Source organism: Pleurodeles waltl, chromosome 12 (assembly GCF_031143425.1).
Source record: "Pleurodeles waltl isolate 20211129_DDA chromosome 12, aPleWal1.hap1.20221129, whole genome shotgun sequence".
NCBI lineage: Eukaryota > Metazoa > Chordata > Amphibia > Caudata > Salamandridae > Pleurodeles > Pleurodeles waltl.
The window spans coordinates 667694940-667715595 of record NC_090451.1 but is presented as its reverse complement, the minus strand read 5'-3'; the positions used below and the strand labels follow the sequence as shown (position 1 = coordinate 667715595).

Sequence of the window (20656 nt, the reverse complement as noted above, 5' to 3'; positions counted from 1 at the left end):
TTATCAAAGATGTCATGTTCAAAGATGGTATCAAAGATGTTATGAGAGCAGTAATCTGCTAGGTAACTAGCAGTGCATAGTAGGGCACATCCAAATTGATCTTTGGATACGACTTTTTATTATCAGGTTGGCTCATTAGCAATCCTGTCCTTCAAGCACGAAGTATGAATTGCTTGTAATGGCTATGTACTGTATTGGGAACAAGGACCTTTCAGTAGGAACAGTTTGTCCTAAGGAGGGATATGGACTATTCCAGGCTGTTGCCTTTTCTGACAGCCTGGTACATCCTGCTTATTATTTTGTCCATCTGTGTTTGCCATAAACTCAGACACCGGTGCAGATAATGCAGCTTAATATGCACTGTGTGCGATGTACACTGCACCAATGGGTCACCACCAGTTTGTGTCTACACAACAAAAGGGATTATCCTGCTCTTTAAAAAAAACAAGTGTTACTACTACACAACTCAAAGCTACTTGTTAATATCAACCTCGCTGCTGCACGCTTGCAGCCTTGTTTTGCTATAAATAAGAGGTATTTCTGTCACACACTAGACGCACAACCCAATAGGCTTGCTTGCTGGTTACACAATACAAGTTTAATTTGTTTCATTAAGGCCAAGCTGAATGTTCATCCTAACCCATCCTGTCAGACTGTGCCTCACAGACTGTGCCTCACGTACTCGCTTGTCAGTATAGATCATTTCTGGCACGTGCTTGCCCAGCAGTCATGTTTAAAGAAAATGTTTGCCTCTGAATGGATGTAGAGCCCTTGGCTATTTCCGCTGAATTCCTAACCACCCGTTGCAACTTGTCCCCGTTTGTCTCTTTTCAGCTCCCCTGCTCTTAAATGTTTTATATAAAAATATTAGTCATTTTTCTTGTAGCATTATCTCCGTACCCCTATTTAGCCTTCGGCAAACCTATCTATAAAGGCCAAATAAATGGCCCAGGAGAATGAGTACCTACTGCTATGGTATTAGCAACTGTGAGGTGAAGTTTGAAATGGAATCCAGAAGGGTCAACTAAGACTTAAATCCTGCCAAGGCCACCAAGTTCATCAATAAGAATATGCAATGTTTAAAATATCCAGGAAACATTTCAAGCTTCAAAAAAGAATTACACATTTTTGCCTCAAACTGCAAAGAAACAATTACCAATTTCTGACAGACATCAATTTCATGTCTTGGGTCATGAGGTCAGCCAGACGTTTTCTATTACTCAGACCACAACTCAGGGATAATCCTCCCCTAGTGACAGAAGTGCCCCATCTTGCACAGAACACTTCAAAGGCCTGAGACTGCACCAATTGGTCAGTGACTCTACTTAGAGCCGAGAGATACATTCTTGGCCTGATCTTTCAACACATTTAGTGACTGATCCTCTGGGCTGCACAGACATCACTCAAACAGATCAGAATGAAATACACTTCATCATCAGCCTCCCCAACACCCAGTTAACAAAACCCTTGCATTGATTATACATCACTGTAGCGCTCTAAAGAAACTCCACTATTCACTTTGAAAACCTCCCTTTAAAACATCATCTTTGCAAAGCCACTCAAATATCTCATCGGGCCACATTCTACTTACTTCATCCCAACAACGCCCTCCTCTGAAATGTACACAGAGCACCCTCATTCTACACAGCATCCAGAGACCAGAAAAAGAAGTTGGTTCAATGACTCACTACGAGAACAAACAGATATGGCCAACACCGTACTCTGCAAACGTAACCAGATTCAACCTTGCACAAAACAAGTCTACTTCTACCATCATCAGAAATCCATCTGGAGCGATTTAAAAACTATAAAACTAGCCAATTTGACTTAGCAACACGGAGTATTATTCAATATCAAACCTCAAGTACTAAAACTAACCTGAATAGACCCCACATCTAATGACTCAGATTCTGCTACACACCATCACTGTTCATTCATAAAATAACACGGACAAAAGAAACAAGACATCATTTGACATATACTCTCAAAATCATCTCTCAAAAATACCAATGACATCTTAAGACTTCAAAACAGATCGGATAAAGGCGATTTGCACTAAAATCAACTCTTCTTAAGCAGACATCTTAGCATGATTCCCCAATTCATTGGATACACTAGAGGTTCAAATAAGCAATGATTTGTGATGCTCTTAAGCTCGCTGCACAAGATCAAAAACTTGGACCCATTCAATTTCTACAAATAGGGTTTCACTGAATCTTTCAAACTCCGTGAGAAACCCATGCTTGGCCAACTCCGGGCTTAGCAGTTCACTGGTAACCTTCAAAGTCATTAATAGCTGGGCATCCACTATGGCCTGGGCACACAGCTTTTCCTTCTCACACCTGTGAAGATGCCTTGGAATCAGCAAAGTCAAGACAAGTCTATTAGTACTCAAATATTAACTTGTTCTTAGAGACCATACATTGCAAAGGGAAAGTTTCACTGCCTTTAACAAGTAGCTAGAGTTCCAGACTCCATCTGCATTCATTATTTCCATGACTTTTCAAATATTCTTTCCGGTCATCTTAGACCTCTGGAAAATCTTATACAGCCCTTACTTAATCTTCTTTTTCACAGCACTCTGCCTAAGAGATGACCCTGAACTATATCTTAAGATCACGACTAAGGGCAGCCCAGTATCAGCTGGTCAGAACATTCCCATTGCAGTTAACCCCTGGAGGGCAAAAAGTTTTCTTAAACTTCTTTGGAAGCAAGCATTTACATTCCTAAATTATGAATCAGCAGCCAGCCTCACCTTAACTCATACTGAGACTGGCTGTGGGCCTGTCGATTGCGCGCAGCTTAAAGTAAAATCAGGGAGTTTGCTTCGATTTCAGCACGATCCATGGTGCACACGTATAATTTGTGATCCCTCCCCGCCCCACCCACACTTTCCTCTATTCAGACCAACCATATAAAGTATTCTTAAATACAGATCAATATCAGTGAGTTCAACCCTCAAATCGAGAGTCAGCAATAGCTCACAAGATCTTGCTGTGACAAGCAGTAAAACTCCAGACTCACATGACTCAGACAGTTATGACAATACTTCTCAATCTGCATCAACGGCATCCAAAAGATAAGACGCAGATCCCATCAGACAAACACTTTCTCAGTATACCTTGAACCTACTGAGGCTCAAAAGAAGGGATGTTTTTATCCGAGTGTGTATGTATCTATCTTTCTCTCAATTCCACTCTTCAAGCAGCACTGAGTTAAGTTATTATTTTGTTGTCTTAAGTGATGCCAGTGAACTACTAGGTGTAACTCTAACAATGATGTGTGATAACTATACAGAAACCAACAGCAGATACTTGAGCATGCCACCTTCCGACAATTCACCTATTTATACACCACAGCCAGAGGGAAGTAAAGATGTTGTCAATAGTCAAAGTATTTAAATCTCTGACATCTTTTGAATGTTGTTTATTACACAACTAAGCCACGTAGTAGGACAAACTGAAAAAGATGTAAGACTGCCCTCCTAGATGAGGAGAGCAGTCTGCTCCGACTCCCACTGACCACGCACGCAACCTAGGATTCATCTCTGACTCCTCATTATCCATGACCCAGCAAGTCAACGCCATCACCTCCTCCTGCTTCAACACCCTCCGCATGCTCCGAAAAATCTATAAATGGATACCCACCGAAACCAGAAGAACAGTCACCCAAGCCCTCGTAAGCATCAAACTGGACTACGGCAATGCCCTCTACGCATGAACCACAGACAAACTCCAGAAGAGGCTGCAACGTATCCAGAACGCCTCCACACGCCTCATCCTGGACACCCCCCGCCACTTCACAGACCACCTGAGAAACCTGCACTGGCTTCCAGTCAACAAGAGAATCCCATTCAAACTCCTCACCTATGCTCACAAAGCACTGCAGAACACCGGACCAGAATACCTCAACAGGCGGCTCTCCTTCTACACCCTGACCCGACATCTCCGTTCCGCCGACCTCGCAATCGTCCCACGCGTCTGCAGAGCTACAATCGGTGGTAGATCATTCTCGCACCTCACCGCCAAAATGTGGATCACTCTTCCCACCCACCTTTGCCAGACCAAATACCTCCTTACCTTCAGGAAACTTCTCCAGACCTGGCTGTTCGAGCACTAGCAGCACCTCTGCGCCCAGTTCTCCCTCCCCCTCCTCAGCGCCTTGGGACCCTCACGGGTGAGTAGTGCGCTTTACAAATTCCTGATCGATTGAAACGTGTATGTGAAATATAAGTAGCACATAGTGTAACATTTATCAAGTTTGCACATGGTTTAGATACTTTGTCGGGCAGAGTATGTGGCCAATATGTTTCAGTTCCTTAATAAAACTAAAGAACTCACTTAAAAAAAACTTCGGTACCAACAACTGTGACTACAGCAACCTGAGCCCCTTACAATGATTATCCTTTAAGGCAAGCCTCTGCTGACAGGTCTTTGGTACAAAGGGAAGAAAAAAAGAACCTTAACACCTTTTTGGAAATGAAGTAATTATTCCTGAAAGGAGGACGAAGAAAGACTAATTCTGAGATCACCTTAGGTTCTGCAATAATGCCTTTGCCCATCCTGCATATAAAAATGAGCAAGGGGTTGAGAAGAGTTGATATCCTTCTGGACAAATACCATGGCTAGAAGTATTTTAAAGCATGAATTATAAATCTGGATATTCGAGGTTGCTGTGCATGCAACCACATTACAGAGGGATTCTCAAAGGGCGTATGTGGGTTTACGTAAGCCACAATCCTGTGAGAAAGGCCACCCTTCTCCTGTCAGCCACCTGCCCGCACCAAAGTATTCAATGGGAAGGCTGTACTTTGGCGACGTTATATGCAAGGCGTAAGCATACCACGCGTGATTCAGAAACCTAAAAGAATACGCTTGATGCAACTAGTAGAGGAGGGAGATCTAATTTTCCCAGATGTTAATCAAGGAACACTAGTAGTAATTTACTACTGTGGTACTGAAACTGTTCATTTATCAAACAACAAACAAAAAAACTGTTCAGACAATTAAAGCTTTCTACACAGTCTACCTCCTGACTTTATAATTAGCAGGCTTAAAAATCCAAGCTTTTAAAGTGCTACTGGCTAAAAAGCTAGGAGTGGCTGCAGGTGGCAGGCATAGGACAAAGCTACTTAGCCATAAAATCAGAGGTTCCTAATTAATGGAAAATAACACCTACAACGAGCAGGCAGCTCAGTCACAACGAACTTGTGTGGTCATTGACAAAGCTCATTAATGCTGCAATATTAAAATATATAGGATTTAGACACACTTTCCCATGCCAATCAGTAGTTTTGCTCCGAAGGCTGGTAGGCTGGTCTAATGGGGGGGGATGAGACCCAACTTAAATATTGTTATGCAAAACAGATTTCCTGCAGAAAAGTGTGGGCATAGGCGCACCCGCTTGCTAGCTGCCATTTTTATTTTAAAAAACAAAAACCTAGCCGGAATATATGGAACACAGCAAGTGTACTTGGTCCTTCCTTGGCCATGCCCTTGGACAAGTGTTTGCTTTTCCATGACGCCATATATTATCACAATCGCTTAAGTACCATTGTGTACAAACCTAAACATCCGCTGCAGTGACAAAAAAAAGCACACAAAAAAAAGTGTGCATTCAACATGTAACAAAAAAAGGTCCCAAGCAAATTCCACACTTTAACTCCACCCCCTCTGACCAGGTGAAACACCCCTTTACAGCATTCCTTTTCAAACACAATACATAGCTATGCAGGAGAATACACACATATTTTCTTATTAGATGAATTTGTAAAAGTCCTAGGGCTTAATATAAACTCTTACCCAACTCAGTGGTACTCTGCTTATTGACTTACAGGGATTAAATGCTTGGTTAAACACAGAAAGATTGGAAAAGGTGACCTTCGGGTTGCCCTCAGATTACAAGTGCAGAGTATTTACCTCTTGTGCTAGTTCACTAACTGCTGCTCGCCTTACAACCTTAGTGAAACAGATGAGTTGGTTAATGTGCGTGCTGCAGCGGTGCATGCTTTGGCTTGATCTGGCTTTTGCTAAGGTAGCTCGGTGCGTTCATGCGAATGTTGCAGAAGGCATGTGGAACATGCAGGTTGCAAATCTGGAGTAATTGATCTGTTGATTGTAAGTCAGTCGCAAAAAGGTACACAACCTGCATGGCTCAAGTTTGAGTTATTTCACGGCTAATTTTAAATCTCCTTTCTTTCCCCGTCCCTCTAAAGAGGTACTTTCGACCTGCAAAGTAACTTACATCTATTATTAAGTGCTAAAAAAATCAGTTAGTAACGTGTCATGTACGAAATTATAATTTTAGTATTATAATAATAATAATAATGTACATTGAACAAACCACTTTTAAAACAGGATAAACATTTTACACCAGTTTCTTCTCTATTGCAATGCCCTTCCAATGTCAGTGATGTGTCTTTTTTTGCGCCCCTGGACTAGTAGAAGACACTCCTATTTCGATTTCTCTCTACCCACTTTGAAGAGAGACTGCAGGATGCATCATTGTTTTGCCTGATGCAGTGATGGGTCACTGGTCCGAGGTGGTCAGCGTACAAGTGGTCTACCCTTAATTTACAATACATTCAGACGTAATATAGACTCGGAGCCCACTGCTGCGGGTTATATCGGTTGTTAAAGGCCCTGAACTAGGGTTATAGGCCTGAACTGCAGGCGAGGCTCTATAACGAGGAACTGGAATTTGGGAGCTCACATCCGCCAAGGTAAAGCCAGAGCTACTCCACTGTCTTCAACATGCCAATGTTCTAATTCCGACTAACGTTGCTGCCTATGGCCCGTCCAGTACAGATAGGTAGATGGGCCATCCCTTTAAGGCCCAAAGCACCTACACCACTTTTTGATGTTCTGTCTGCCTACAAAGGCCTGCAGCTAGCTGGAATAAACAATACAACCAAAGACCACTGACAAAATCCACGCAGGTGGGGATTCTATAGCATCAAATTCAATCTTGGTCCTTACAATACCATCAACTCAGGAATCTATAGTCTTTTATTTAATTTACTTGTAAATGGGGGAGCCAAACTTTAGTGGCAATCAGGCTAGTCAAAGTCACGTTTATTTCCTTAGTTCTCGTGTCATCTGCGCGTGTTTTAAAAGATGAAAGCCAGATGATATGAAAGTTAGTTGTCTCATGCTCGTGGCACTTCAACCACGAGCGATCATAGTCCCTGTGTCAACGGTAGGGCTTTACTTGGTGGAAAAGTGGAACTTACTGATGGTAATTTGTACAAGGAACACTTGGCAACCGTATACCATCACCGATCTTTTGAGTAAAAGATAATGTGATGAACTTAAATACCAGATACTACGTAAGCCAGTTGCCTAATATATATGACCCCCGCCCCATAACTCCCCTTTAATTACAGGGTTCCTTTGCCCCAGTCCAGCTTACGCTTAACCTTTCTAGGTGCATCAGCACATCTGCCAGTAATTCGGTTTTACAGATCAATTGTAAAGAGCTCAAAGTCTGCCTCAGTGTTCATCTTTCAACATGTAGACTTATCAGCGAAGAAGTTCATCGAGTTTGTTTTGAATGGTTTCTCTTCCTTAGCGTGAAGATTGACTTCCTCATGTTTCCTATTTCTGCACTCACTGTTTAGATGGACAAAGAACTGGAGAGTTGGTAGACTCCGTAATGGATTGATTACTTCAACAATGTAGTCCGTGGCCTATATAAATGTATCATTTCTGCACGTTCCTTCCATTATCTTACATGCCGTACATTAATCATGCCTTCTGCATTGACTTAAGGAGAAAATATTTCAGCTAATTCATTTACTTGCTTTGAAGCTCTGCGATTCAAACCGAGGGAAGCATCAAAGCAGGTCCTTACGTGTTCACATGTGAGAGATTCCAAACTGTGTAGAAGACATTTAAACACTACTGAACCTCATCTAGGAGGACAGTCTTACGTCCTGGAATAAGGTCCACAAACCTGCATCCTAGTAGCTTACAGGAATATGTTCATGGCTATTTCCCATTCGGATGCAACCAAATTAAACGTTGCTGAGACAAAACCCTCTTTCAGAGCCAAGGTCATCTGCAAGGAAGAGTCAACAGGTTTTCTTTACCAGTTCCTTGCTAGGTCTGTACTTTTACAAGTACGTAAGAAATATAGGTTCCTACTGCAAAAAGGACATCAAACTGGGAGAGATACACTGATGTGTGTGATGCTAATGATTACAAGATACTCACTTCAGTGACTCGTGTACTGGTAGTTCATAGTCCCCTGGTCCTCCAGCCTGATCGGATGCCCATGTCATTCCTTGGAGCACCAGAACAAAGGGAGTCGATGCATGCACATCACAAGCTCGGACCATCCTTCTCCTGGACCTCATTAATTTCCTCTGTCTAACCAAAAGCATGCAGAAGCAGGCAGGTGCAGAGACTTGAGGCGGAACGGAGCGAAAACCAATACTACAGTCGTTACAGGTACCTTAACGCACTAATGCTGAAAAATGCACCCTGTCCTCTGTTCCATCTGGCTCGCGTAGGAGTCAAAAAGTAATATTTAATATGCATGTTAAAGACATTATTAACAGATACACAATCCTTTAACAGAGCTGGACTTTCATACATTATGTATTAAGCTTCAATAATGACTATAGCTTTTTGCAGATATAGACAATATGCTGCACAGAGGAAAATGGATGCTAAGCTGATGACATCCGTGGAGATGTGCCACGAAAAAAAGCACTGGACGCCATATTGGCCCTCTGTATGCGCATGCAAGGCTTCTAGTGGAGGGAGCTCAGCAACTTTGCAACAGTATGAAATGCAGGAGACTAACCAACATGCGATCAATGCACTGGACGCAGGATTCCAAACAGAAAGGCAAATCAGATATTCATACAGCCTGATGCTTTCAGAACCGCTGAAGTACAATTGTAAGCAACCTCTAGGATGAGACCTCTCCACCTTACAATACGAATAAGAGGAATAAAATAGGAAACAATATCTTGGTGGACATGAAAATCCACCAGGATGTTCGGAAGAAGCAGCAGATATGTACACAGTTAACATGAACAAGTTATGGATCGGAACAGGGTGAAGCCTACAGCTTATGTAGGCAAAAAGAAAATGCAATGGTTAGCAAGGATTAGTAGTCCACAGTGAACGGACCGAATTCAGGGTTGAGAAATGAAAGCGGCCTCGGAGAGAGAGTAAACTGACCTGGTTGAGGACTATTCGCCACTGCGTTTTATTGGCTCCAATAGTTCCAAATGGAATGTTTAGGGCTCCACGTGAATTAACAGTTAATAAGGAAGCAATATTTCTATGGATTTCAGTAAAATGACTACATTGGCCCATATAAGTTTTAAAAATTGCCTTAGAGCATGAAGAATGGGTAGGGGTGGAGAACCTTATTTGTGTACAAAAACTTTAGAGGATGAACAAATTACGAGGGCTTTGAAGTTAACCCCTGAGCTGAAGTTCTTGCAATCAATAATATAGTCTTCTTATGCACGACACACAACTGAGAACACTTCTTGTTCTACTCTAAAGCGAAGAGATCCATTAATAGAAACTCCAGTTTGATGATCTCCGTCACTTCAGGTTGAAGTTCCCACTTTGGTCCTTGAGTGAAAGGCAATTGGAAGCCTCCATGGTCATACTCTGGGAACCTGCAAGATGAGACGTTTGACGCTGTCACTGTCAAAATGCTCGAAGACCAACAGCCGTTGTGGTTGTGAATTTAGGTACATATTTAATTCCGAAAGCATATCAATGAATTCAGAACAGTCACTTGGCAAAGTGAGGAGTTACCTTACCTGCCTCTTTTTTGGTAAAAAAAAAAAAAAAAAAAGATCTATTAGCACCGTTAGGTCTGCTCTCCAGATAAGTTCTACTCCAAACATATTTTAAAAGGTTTAGCTCCACACCCTACAGGTAAAGATATCTTCTTCAACATAAATTATTTAAATTCAGCATTTTTCAATGTACTGGACATCGGTCGCTGTTACTTCTCTTCCATTTGTGGTCATCCAGACTGACAATATATGTCAAATGTTTTATCAAAAAGTCTCTCTTCAAATTGACAACTTTGCCTTCACAAGCTTGACACCAATTGAATCCCTGCCCCAGAACTTCTCTATGCCCTGGGTTGTTTCAGTAAAATTCACAATTTTCGAGTAGTACTCTGCTAGACCAAGGATGAAAGTAATTTTTCACAAGAGTCCTGGAAACATCGCAGGATCCAATCTCCTTTACGTTACTTTGATCAACTTTGTTGAATATAGAGGAGCTGATTCTAAGTGAGACACATTCAATTTATTAAGCAATTTCTAAAATTGTCCAAGTCCAAACTAATTGCTAATAATGTTTTTTTTCTAAATCTTAAGATTATTTGCTCCATGTACAAACTGTTCTCTTGACATTTCCTCATGAAATGATCAGAAGCTGCACAAGAACCATTAAAGACCTTGAAGCTGCTATACTCTCTTCAACCAGCTCTCCGCTAATTGGCCTGGACCCAGAAATGTATGCCATTCCGTAGCCTCATTCCTTTTCTCCTCCTATTTGGGATGGAGGACTTTTACTGCACCAACGTACTTATCCAGTTCCTCCTACTCATCATCCAATTAAGGGTGGAGATACAGGTTTCAGAAGTTTATTACTGCCATGCCAAGGCGATGTTTAAGCATGGCTAGTTTCACTTTGCCCATGAAGATATCTTCACCCGTTGCTTACAGATAAACTTCAAGACCCTATTTCCATTTATTCCAATCCAGCAATGGTTGGCCAGAACACACAAGGAAACAACATCACCTCTATTTCTGATATTATGTAAATACAATTAAATAAAAACCTACTATGGTGTAAGGTGCGCATGTCACTGGCAATCCACATGCACATTGCAGCGCTTAACCTTTAGTTTGCAGTCTTGGATATTTTCAACCAATGGTAGTTTTCTTCCTGTGTATCTGACTTACAAATCTATACACAGAGTGCAAATATCCAGCAATCCTCACTTGATGGGAATGTCCATTATTTTTTTCCGAATGCAGCTGTAAACCAACTGTGCCTCTGTGCCGGCAGGAGTTGCTCTCACCTATGTATTTCCTCTTACCTGTGTCTCTCCACAACTACACGTCTTATGCTTCACCCAGGTCTTCAGTGAATAGCTCTCCTCCTGTCACAATAGCACGCTCCGCCCTGTGCAACTAGAACAAGTAATCCTCTACCTGTCCCTGAAATCCAGGTTTGAGCTCCAGCAGTCACCTCTGCTACCTCAAGGGCACCTTCACCACCACAATGATGCAACTGGGCCTCAAAATTCAATGGTAGCTCCAACTGACACACCTCTCACCGCCCTGTGTGCCATAAACATTTACACTCACGCTCTTGGCGTTTAGGATACAGTCACTAGCAACCAAATTTTAACAGTACCTTATGTTGCTCAATGCTCCCTCAATGTTGCACCTGATAATGTGACCGAGAAACCAAAATACATATGTACAGCCCATTTAAAATGTAAGAATGCTCCTTACTCCACGCAATTAGACTGACAGCACTCTTCGAGAGTCATTCCGATCTCCAACACCTCATAGTTTTTCACTCATCTTCAGTGAAACGATCATATGTGAAGAAGACTCTTTTGAACAGGTATTTATTTACAAATACTGAAACCCATGAGGAGGAAGGGCAGCCAGTAGCAAAAACACAATCTTGATCTAGCCTTCACCGCCAGGATTCCATGAGATCACATGCCTACCATAACATTCTACACATGCCACAAATGCTATACACAGATAACAATATGCAACTGGTACACCCGTCTTACACAACCTGCCCTCATTCACCAGCACAGATCATAAAGGCTTGAAAGGCTTTATCAATATAGATGATGAAATGCTCTCACATAAATCATGAAAACAGAGCCACAGAAGTGAGTGTCCTCCTGCACCAAAGAAATGTCTCCGACTCAGCATGAAACATTGTTCAATTATCAAGTACAACGAAAAATCCTATTATTTTGTCCTCAAACATCAGTTTTAGATAGTATTCCAAAACAAATTTTGATACCAAATGTCATATTTATTTCGGGTACATAAACATAATTATTTAAAAAAGAGCCATCAAAATCTCAGATTTTTTAAAAATAATAAAATACACAAATTGGATCAACAAACACCAGCTTGTAATTTTCAATAAGTACTCACATGTTCTACTTCCCCAAACGAACATAAGCGGCCTCACGTGTGCTTGTATCACAACTGCATGCCTTGGAAGTCCGTCTCACGATACTGGAAACCACCAGAGTTCAGGGACACATACGTATGCATGGATGACCATCAGAAACCACTGGTAGGTATAATATTGCAAGAACTGCCACTGTTATCCTTTGCGCCACTGGATTACCAATGATGATGATAGTATGCCAAGATTAGAACCCACATACATGGTACAAATAGCACAATGGTACAAATAGCACGATGGTAAGGCTGCCCACATCGCACCAATAGGGCCACAACAATGCAGAGAATGCCAATAATTCGCAGAAGAGGATCTCTTCATGCTGCTATTGACATAATGCTTAAAATGCTTTATGGACTATAATATGCCACCGCATTACTAAAATTCTAACAATCTTCCTTGTTGAACCACACCAACACCTAAAATGACCCCTATAACTTTTACTAAGGCACAATATTTCAGAGACGGGAGCTGTACAAGAGATGGAAGGACTCCCATGAACTAACCTGCTCCTTTCCATGGTTTGTAGACTAAACTATCAGAACGTAACATCTTTGCACAGTCGAGACAAGATCATTTGTTTAATATTCACTAATTCCCATTGTGCAACCACACTTGTGGGCCAGGCTGAGACAGTTTGTGGTATTGCTCGGAAGGACAGCAAAATATGGGACGACGTGTCCATGCCTCTCCAAACCTTCTCCACATCCTCTATTTGAGATGTATGCCACCAGAAAATATGGCTGGGGTGCTCACCGAAGGAAATTAACTAATCTTTTTATTTTGCTGCATCGGGCCAAAATGTGAGCTGCAGAGGCCCTGCACTGGGATGGATGCCTATATACCAATTGAGTCAAGGAACTTGGCGTCCTCATGCAACAATCAACCAACTACCAAATAAACAACTTCTTCGTATCTCGCTATTGACACAAACTCTCTCTCTAGATAGATAGATATATATCCCTATTAACTGTAGTCATCTCCATAGAACAGGGTAGCAAAAGCCTAGATACTCCTCTCCCTCGCACCATATTAGACAGAGCAAATCAGGGAATTTTATTGGAAATTCTGGAAAGCTGGATGTGTGTATCCTGATCTGCTTTGGGTCCAATCTTTTCTCCCAGAGAGCAGACAAAAATTCAGAATGCAGTCATTCTCAGAGATGGTGTCTTGTGGCGCACCTCAGAGGTCCTCTCTCTTCTGTCCCTTTGTTTAACATTTGTGAGCATCCTCTAGCAGAGATTCTTGGGATATACCTAGTAAACTTCCAATTGAACCCCAGTAACACCTACATCTACATCTGGTGGCAACAGAGGCCATATAATAAGACCAATACACACAATATCTGGTCCAAGTGCTTCTCCGATGAAGGAGGTCTTTTTTTGGTGATGGAGGGAGTAGAGGACTCTTTGCGATTCGAATGGCCCTGTGCTTTGCCTTTTGTCTACCACACTCAGGAACCTGGGGATCCTCAATGGCTAAAACTCTCGGTTACATCACCAAATTAACAAGATGATAACTGTTAACATTATTGTGGCAAGAAATAGTAACTTTTTATTTTAGGATCACATTTTGACGTTATTCGGTTAGAATTTGTAAGAATTCTGTTAAACATGCTTTTTTGAGATTTCTCTTATAGATGGGCAGTCCTGACATTTCCAATGGCTGCTCCCAGAATGTCACGGATACCCTTATTGTTGTTAGATAAACGTGAAACATTATTGCCTTTCTTGATGCAAGAATTTCCAGTTTGAGGTTGGTCTTGTTCCAGCTGTTGCAAGATTCTTTAACAAAAGATGCTTTTATTTTTCCAGGCAGCTGGTTTTCTCCAGATTTTGGCTACTTGGATGGTGCAACTCTGGGCTGCCTAGACGGCACAACAGAGCTTGAAAGAAATGTGAACCTCCTAAAGGAGACAGTGATGCAGTCCATTGTGGTGTGCTAAGTATTTTTCCCCAGCAAAGTTATTTATATTAGCCTTTGCCAAGGTTGTTTTTTTCTAGTTTTCCTTCACCCGATCAAAGTAGTGTTAGTTATCGATGGATAATTTCCAATGTATGGCCAGATAATTTTCATTCAGATCGAACCCAGCAAAGCTGGAAGAATTTACCACTGGGGAAGCTTTCCTCCACAAAACAGAAATTCTGTATAGACTTTCTCTCTGCATGTTCACCTTCTGCTAGTTCACCGGTACTGCACAGTAAAGAAGATTTTTTTCAACGAAATATCTTCTATACAGATTTTTGTTTTAAATGTTGAAAATAATATGTGCAACAAATTGTTTCAAAAATGATTTTTAAAACACAAACGAAACACCTTTGCAAGGTTTTCCAAAACAAAATGTAAACGTTGTGCATTCGTAATGTGCCTAGGCAGAGTTTGCTAGGCAGAAGAGCAGAGAACAATCTTAATCAAGGGTAGAAATTGTTTATCTGGTAAACCGGTTACGGATGCAAGTTCTATATTAAAACTACTATAGCCTGGATAACAAAACAGAATGTTTATTTTAGAAGGGTGTTAATTTTTTCCCAGAAGTGAAGTTGATATTTTAGGGGTTTTGGGACCATGGGGAGGCAGCATCATTTTTTTAGGTGTAATAAATATCCTTACCCCTTTGGTGTACGAGAAGAACTAAGGAGAGGGCAAACTTCGAGGGAGTCAGAAATTGAAGTCAAAGCTGGATAAGCCTAGGAGCCTGTTATATGCAGAACATCATGCAACGTCCGGTGGATAACACCACAATATTGGTGTTTGCTGTGAATCCAGAGTGGTAAGGTCAGAGGCCACTATGTTTCAGGATGTCAAACTGTAGTGGGTGGCTGCAGCATGCTCAATAAAAAGAAAGGAAGCTTTGAGGCAGAACAAAGATTTTGAAGAGCGATGGGTACAGGTTTTTTTTTGTTTTCTTTTAAGCACAATGGTAATTTCACAACATTTTAAGAAGGGTGGAAAGACCTCTTTAATCAGGGAAGAAACTGTAATCTCAAAAAGGTTCTGCTAGCCTGGGCACTACCAACATTTGGCTTGGAAAACATCCTTGAGGGTAAGAATTAAACATGTGTAGATTCATCATGATGAGGAACTGACAATGGTAGTTTTTAAAGCGTCACATTCGTTGAAGTTGTACATGGATCTACGTTTTGATTTTATTAGCCTTGTTTTGATCATAGACTACTTTTGAAGAAGGGGAGGAGATTCTTTAACACCGTAGCAAAAGTTCTGACTGGTAGAGGAGAAATTGTTTTGATTAGGTTCGGATACCAAAAAATGGACCAACCCGTTGTCCCTTTGCTTCCACAAACCTGCCAGCCCGCCCTCCACTGACCGAGTGTTTCCACCCCCTCCTACCTCTGTTGTCCATCCTTCCCCATCTCCACCCGTTGTCCTTGTACCCAATGTTGTCCTTTGCTTGTACTAATATTCCACTACCCTCTTCCTTGTCTCCCACCCTTACTTCCTGTTGCCTCGTTCACCACCCGCCTCCCACACCCAACCTACTCACCGATCTATTCTTTTTTTTAAACAAAACAAAAAAAAAAGAGTAATAGTGCTATATCAACAAAGCGCATTTGGTGTCAATTTTATCTTTATTAATCCATCTCAGACTGACCTATAAGCAGAAAAAAATGCTTTCATAATTTAGTATGAACGCTACTTAGAACGCCTACCCGCTACTCAACGTCTGAAGTTACGTGGACTCATCTCGCTGCTACTTCTACACCCTTGCTCTTTTATACTACCTCTGGCAGCCAAAATGAACGCCATATGAAATGCTATGGCCAGCATCCTGATGTATTCTCGGGTCAATCTTTGACCACCCTGCATTATGCATTTCCCATATCTTCCCAGGTCTCTAAAAACTGAATGCTATGTTGAAGCTACCTATACCAACTTTGATACAGCTTTACAATGCTTCCAAATCCTACATCTTTCTGGGCTATCTTTTAATTTGTCACCTCAGATACCAAGAATACTACTTGGTTAGAAGGCTTCCGAGTAGGAGTAGGCTTAGCCTTATTACACACTTGAATCTGTCTCCTTGATGCATGTCCCTCCAGCTATTGCTTTTGCTCCTTTGAGGCAAAGTTGAACTGATCAACAGTGACTGATTGTCATTAAGTACCTGACTAACAAAGATCACTTCCTTTCCTTTGCAGCTAAGCTGTTGACTAACAGCCTGCTTTGTACTCTGGTTCCCCGAGGCTTTTACTAACCCCTGCCAATTTTTAATCCATTTCCCTTGACCTGGACCAATGAGATGCACTTTATTCTCTTTAGGCCCTATCCTTAAGCGCAGTTTTACATTCTTGTTTTGAACTTGTGCTAACGAGATATATTTTTGCAAAGATTTTAACTAACTACAATAAACTAATACATTTAGTATATGCACGCATCGGTGTTGCTAGAGACCTACAAAACGGCACGATGGCCACGCCAAACCATTTTTTAAATATTATCATCAATCACACTTCTGTACAACGTGTCCAAAAGTCACTGCCAATAGGTCGAACAGGCGAGACCTGTTGGCTTTCCAAATACTTGTTTTTAGTTGGAGACTCAACTGCACTGGCCACCAGAAAACTCATATACCCTTACGCCATGTGTTGAGGCAGCAGCAGACGCAAAAACTGCAGGGTTGAAATAAATTGTGCCCAGTATCCGATTGATTTTGCACCCAATAACAGCTATTGTGATTTTAAAAAGGGAAGAAACGTGCCAAAACGGTCTGTGACTAGTTTTGTGCTTGTTGCAACATTAATTCACTCTTTTACCAATGCAATGTGCTCTCTGCGGCACCTGTAATAAATTGCCACTGCAAAACTTCTGAGAGAGCAGGCACAATTTCTCTTTGTGCAATACTCTGAAATAGGACTTCCATGTAATAAGTTCCAGATCAGCTGTGTTCAGAGGTAGGCAAAAGGCAAGACTCGAGCCTGGCCTGAACTGACTGCCTGGCTATGGCGTGGCCCTTGTCCTATGGGGACAAAAACAAAAAGGAGCAGAGCCAAAACGAAGTGGAGCCAAGCGTTTACTGAACGTAATCTAGGTCATGAAATAAAGGCGAACCTTTGTCCTTTGGAAGTAAAAGTGAGAGAGCCAGAGACAAGTATCCAGTCGGTGAATTTCACAATGTTTACCCAGAACTCCTGGGCTCAAATCCCAACTTCCTTACTTAAGTAAACTTGCCATTAAATGTTCCTCAATAGGACCTTCAGCTCTGAAAGCATTTTGGAGTAACTTAGTACTGGATATACAATATAATAAAACCTCACTTTTGCACGGTTTATATAACAATATTGCCCATACGAGCAGTGCACGTGAAACACTGACATTTCTTGGTGCAATCACGGCAGCCATGTTAGGGTATAGGACGGGTCAATTTTAGAAACTATTCATGTCAATAAATGTCAATTAAGTAATGTATTGTACAAAGTGAAATAAAACATTTAATGGAAAACAAATTACGAATGTTAAAACGTATATGATACTGTACATGGTTTACATGGTATTTACATGTCAAATCTTAAAATGGCTTTGCTCGTGTTTGGTACTAGGGACAAGCCAGACCCCTGGCTCGGATCTGTCCCCATGAACCTAAAATGTTGAAGGCCTCCCCACCTCTGCAAGGAATGAAAGCAGCGATGGGTGGCAATTATGCGCTCTTGATGTTAATGTTCCTGGGCCTTGGAGGTCACGCAGAGAGTTGTACAAGTGCAAACACTGAACCGGGGGTGGGTCTCTGGTGGGGTAGGGCGAGACGGCGGCTGAGGTGAGATTCCACGAGCCGTGCACGAGCAGGTCGAGGCAGATCACAGGGCGGATACTGTGAGGATCTACGTCCAGGCACTCCTGGTAGCCTGGAGGCGGCCTCTCCAGGGAGCGCCAAGAGATGATGCAGCCGGCCGACCGAGGCAGGAGGGACTGCTCGAAATCCGCCCTGTGCACCCCTGCCAGGGCGAGGTGCCTGCAGGCCCAGGGGCGCACCGAGCGCTAAGTCTCCTAGTAAAGGGCATGGCTATAGCGTAGCGCTTGCTGATTCCACGCCTCTTGGCGCTTCGGTCAGACAGAAATGGGAACTATCCTACAGGAACCACCTGGGGAATTCCGGGTAGGCCGATAGCTCAACGGTACACGCGCGAACAGGACAGTCTTCAGCCTGCGGTATGACTGTATCCACCCCAGCCCTACCGACCTCCAGCGGGGTTCATTACAGTCTACACCACCTCTGATCCTGCCAGTATTTCGCGCACGGCAAGAACGCACCTTGTTTACCGTCTCCAACTGCAGCAACACTGACTCTGCCTTTTATTCTTACAGAGTTGACAAAAGAGATCCACCAGTGAGTTTACGCGATTAAAAAAAACTGTGACTTGTGCAAAAAGTAGCGGTTTTCTTACTCCGTTGGTGGTGTGCCCCTACATGAACCGCCAACTCTATCCTGGTTGTTAAAATGTCATTTTTAAACACACACTTTTCAACACCGATCACTTTTTTCCACGAGCACCGAACAACACCCATAATTGCCCAATCCCCGGGGGCCAATGGGTCTCCAGTGAGGGTGATGTACTGACATATTGACATACTCACTCTTCACTCCTAGGGCGTGTGTGCCACGGACCTCTCCCTAACACCAGCCACGGGTGCACAGAAGTGCACGCGAGTTCACGGTGAAAGGCGCATGCGCAATGGAGATGAAAGCAGGCGCTCCCCCCTCCAGCTGCATGAGCTGCACAAGTCTGATCACGGCCCCTCCACGTCCACAAACCCCCTCCCCTCGACCCTGCCCCCGCCTCCCTTCTCGCTAACACCCCGGGGTGGCGGGACCTGCCTTCCAGACCCTGCCACATTGCAGCACACAAGCCTGTTTTCCAATAACACAGTTTTCTGGGATTTTTTTAAATACAATTCAAAACTTTGTAGAAGTCCGAGAAGCGTGAACCGACTAATACATTATTATTAAATGAAGTTACGTCTCATAGGCTTTGTGGGCGATAATTTCACATGAATTCCAAACAGCGCAATGACACAGTCTCCACATAAATGCGAACGAATACAATAACACCACAAGCTCAATGAAATATGTACAGAAACAAAAATCATAAAACATGTATAATATATGCAGAAGACTCCAGGAAAAATGAAGTAAGTCTTGGCAAAGCCAGGAGGGCGGGCTTTGTGTGCCCGCCTTTTGGCTTTGTCAATGCTTGCTTCATTTTGTCACGGCTTTTGCAAAACTGTTTGAGGAGCTGCAGTGCTCTCATCAATTTAAACAATAAAAATAAAAAAAAATGTATAAAAGCTGAAATATGATAAACAGTGAAATTAGCGAACGGTTGAAGTGGGCTGCCCCTTTTCTCTGTGCTGCATGCTGTAGCGGGAGGATGAAAATTGTGAATGACAATGATAGACCGATGAATAAATTAGGCTGGATAGAAAAAAAATACCTCTGTAGGTATATATTATACATATAATTTCAGCAAAACCAAATGTTCTTGGCTAACAGCAGATCGGTGAAGTTTTTACCGACAAAAACAAGGAGAATATTTCTAATGTGCACAGCAGTTGCTGTACAGAGATCCCCCCCCACACACACACACACACCACCTTCTGGGATGACCCCCTGCATCCTTTTCAGCTGCAACTGAAGTTCAGGGTCTAGTCTTTTCCAGGAGGTGAGAGTTGCAGCCTGGGGTGAGTGAACACTCAACTTGACCTATGAATGTGTGAGTCTCACTCACAACGATGAGTGAAACTTGAGGTCTCCAGTTTAAGAGCAGATAGGTCAGTGCGTCCTAGCCCTCAGTCATATGTCAGGTAAGCGCCCAATATTGGACTGACCCTTCCAAAGGCACACTCACCTTACAGAAGGGCAGTATGTAGGTAAACCACTCAAACCTCACTCACTGTCAAATACACAAAAAATAAAATAAATATATCACAGTAGGCCTGCCCACACTCCTTAAAAGCTAGCTCACAATAAATGAGGATGGAAGTACGAACGCTGAAGTTCCTGTACAACTTGGCTGTGGATATGACCTGCACTACATTTTTAGGGTAGAGCGAAAAGCGCTCTGTCCCTGGTGTAATCTCTCTATGGGCTTTTAACCACGCCCATGTCAAGCCTATCCGTTTGGTTGGTTTGTGGGCTTGCCTTTAAAAAGTCACTTGATTTCATTAGTGAAAAGCATGCACAAGTCATGCATTTCCGATGTTTAGCCCTCCTCAAGCGCATCGGCCAACTACTGAAAACATTTGAGGCTTCAATGTTTTCCGTATGATTTCTGGACTACTTTTTCTCTTTATTTCGTAGGCAGTGCAATCTCCCTGGGCAGTAGTGGAGCGCTTTGCATGACATCAACTCTGTTACATGGATATTTGCACTTTTGCTGGTTACATGGAAAATTGCACTATTGCTGATACGTTACACTGCTAGCGAACTT

General features: G+C 42.4%; 1 protein-coding gene across 4 annotated transcripts in view; it reads right to left on the bottom strand.

The window, feature by feature from the left end:
- Positions 1–20656, bottom strand: part of CDC42SE1 (CDC42 small effector 1) — a 96399-nt gene that overhangs the window by 33478 nt on the left and 42265 nt on the right. The gene's annotated exons all lie outside the window — the stretch shown is intronic.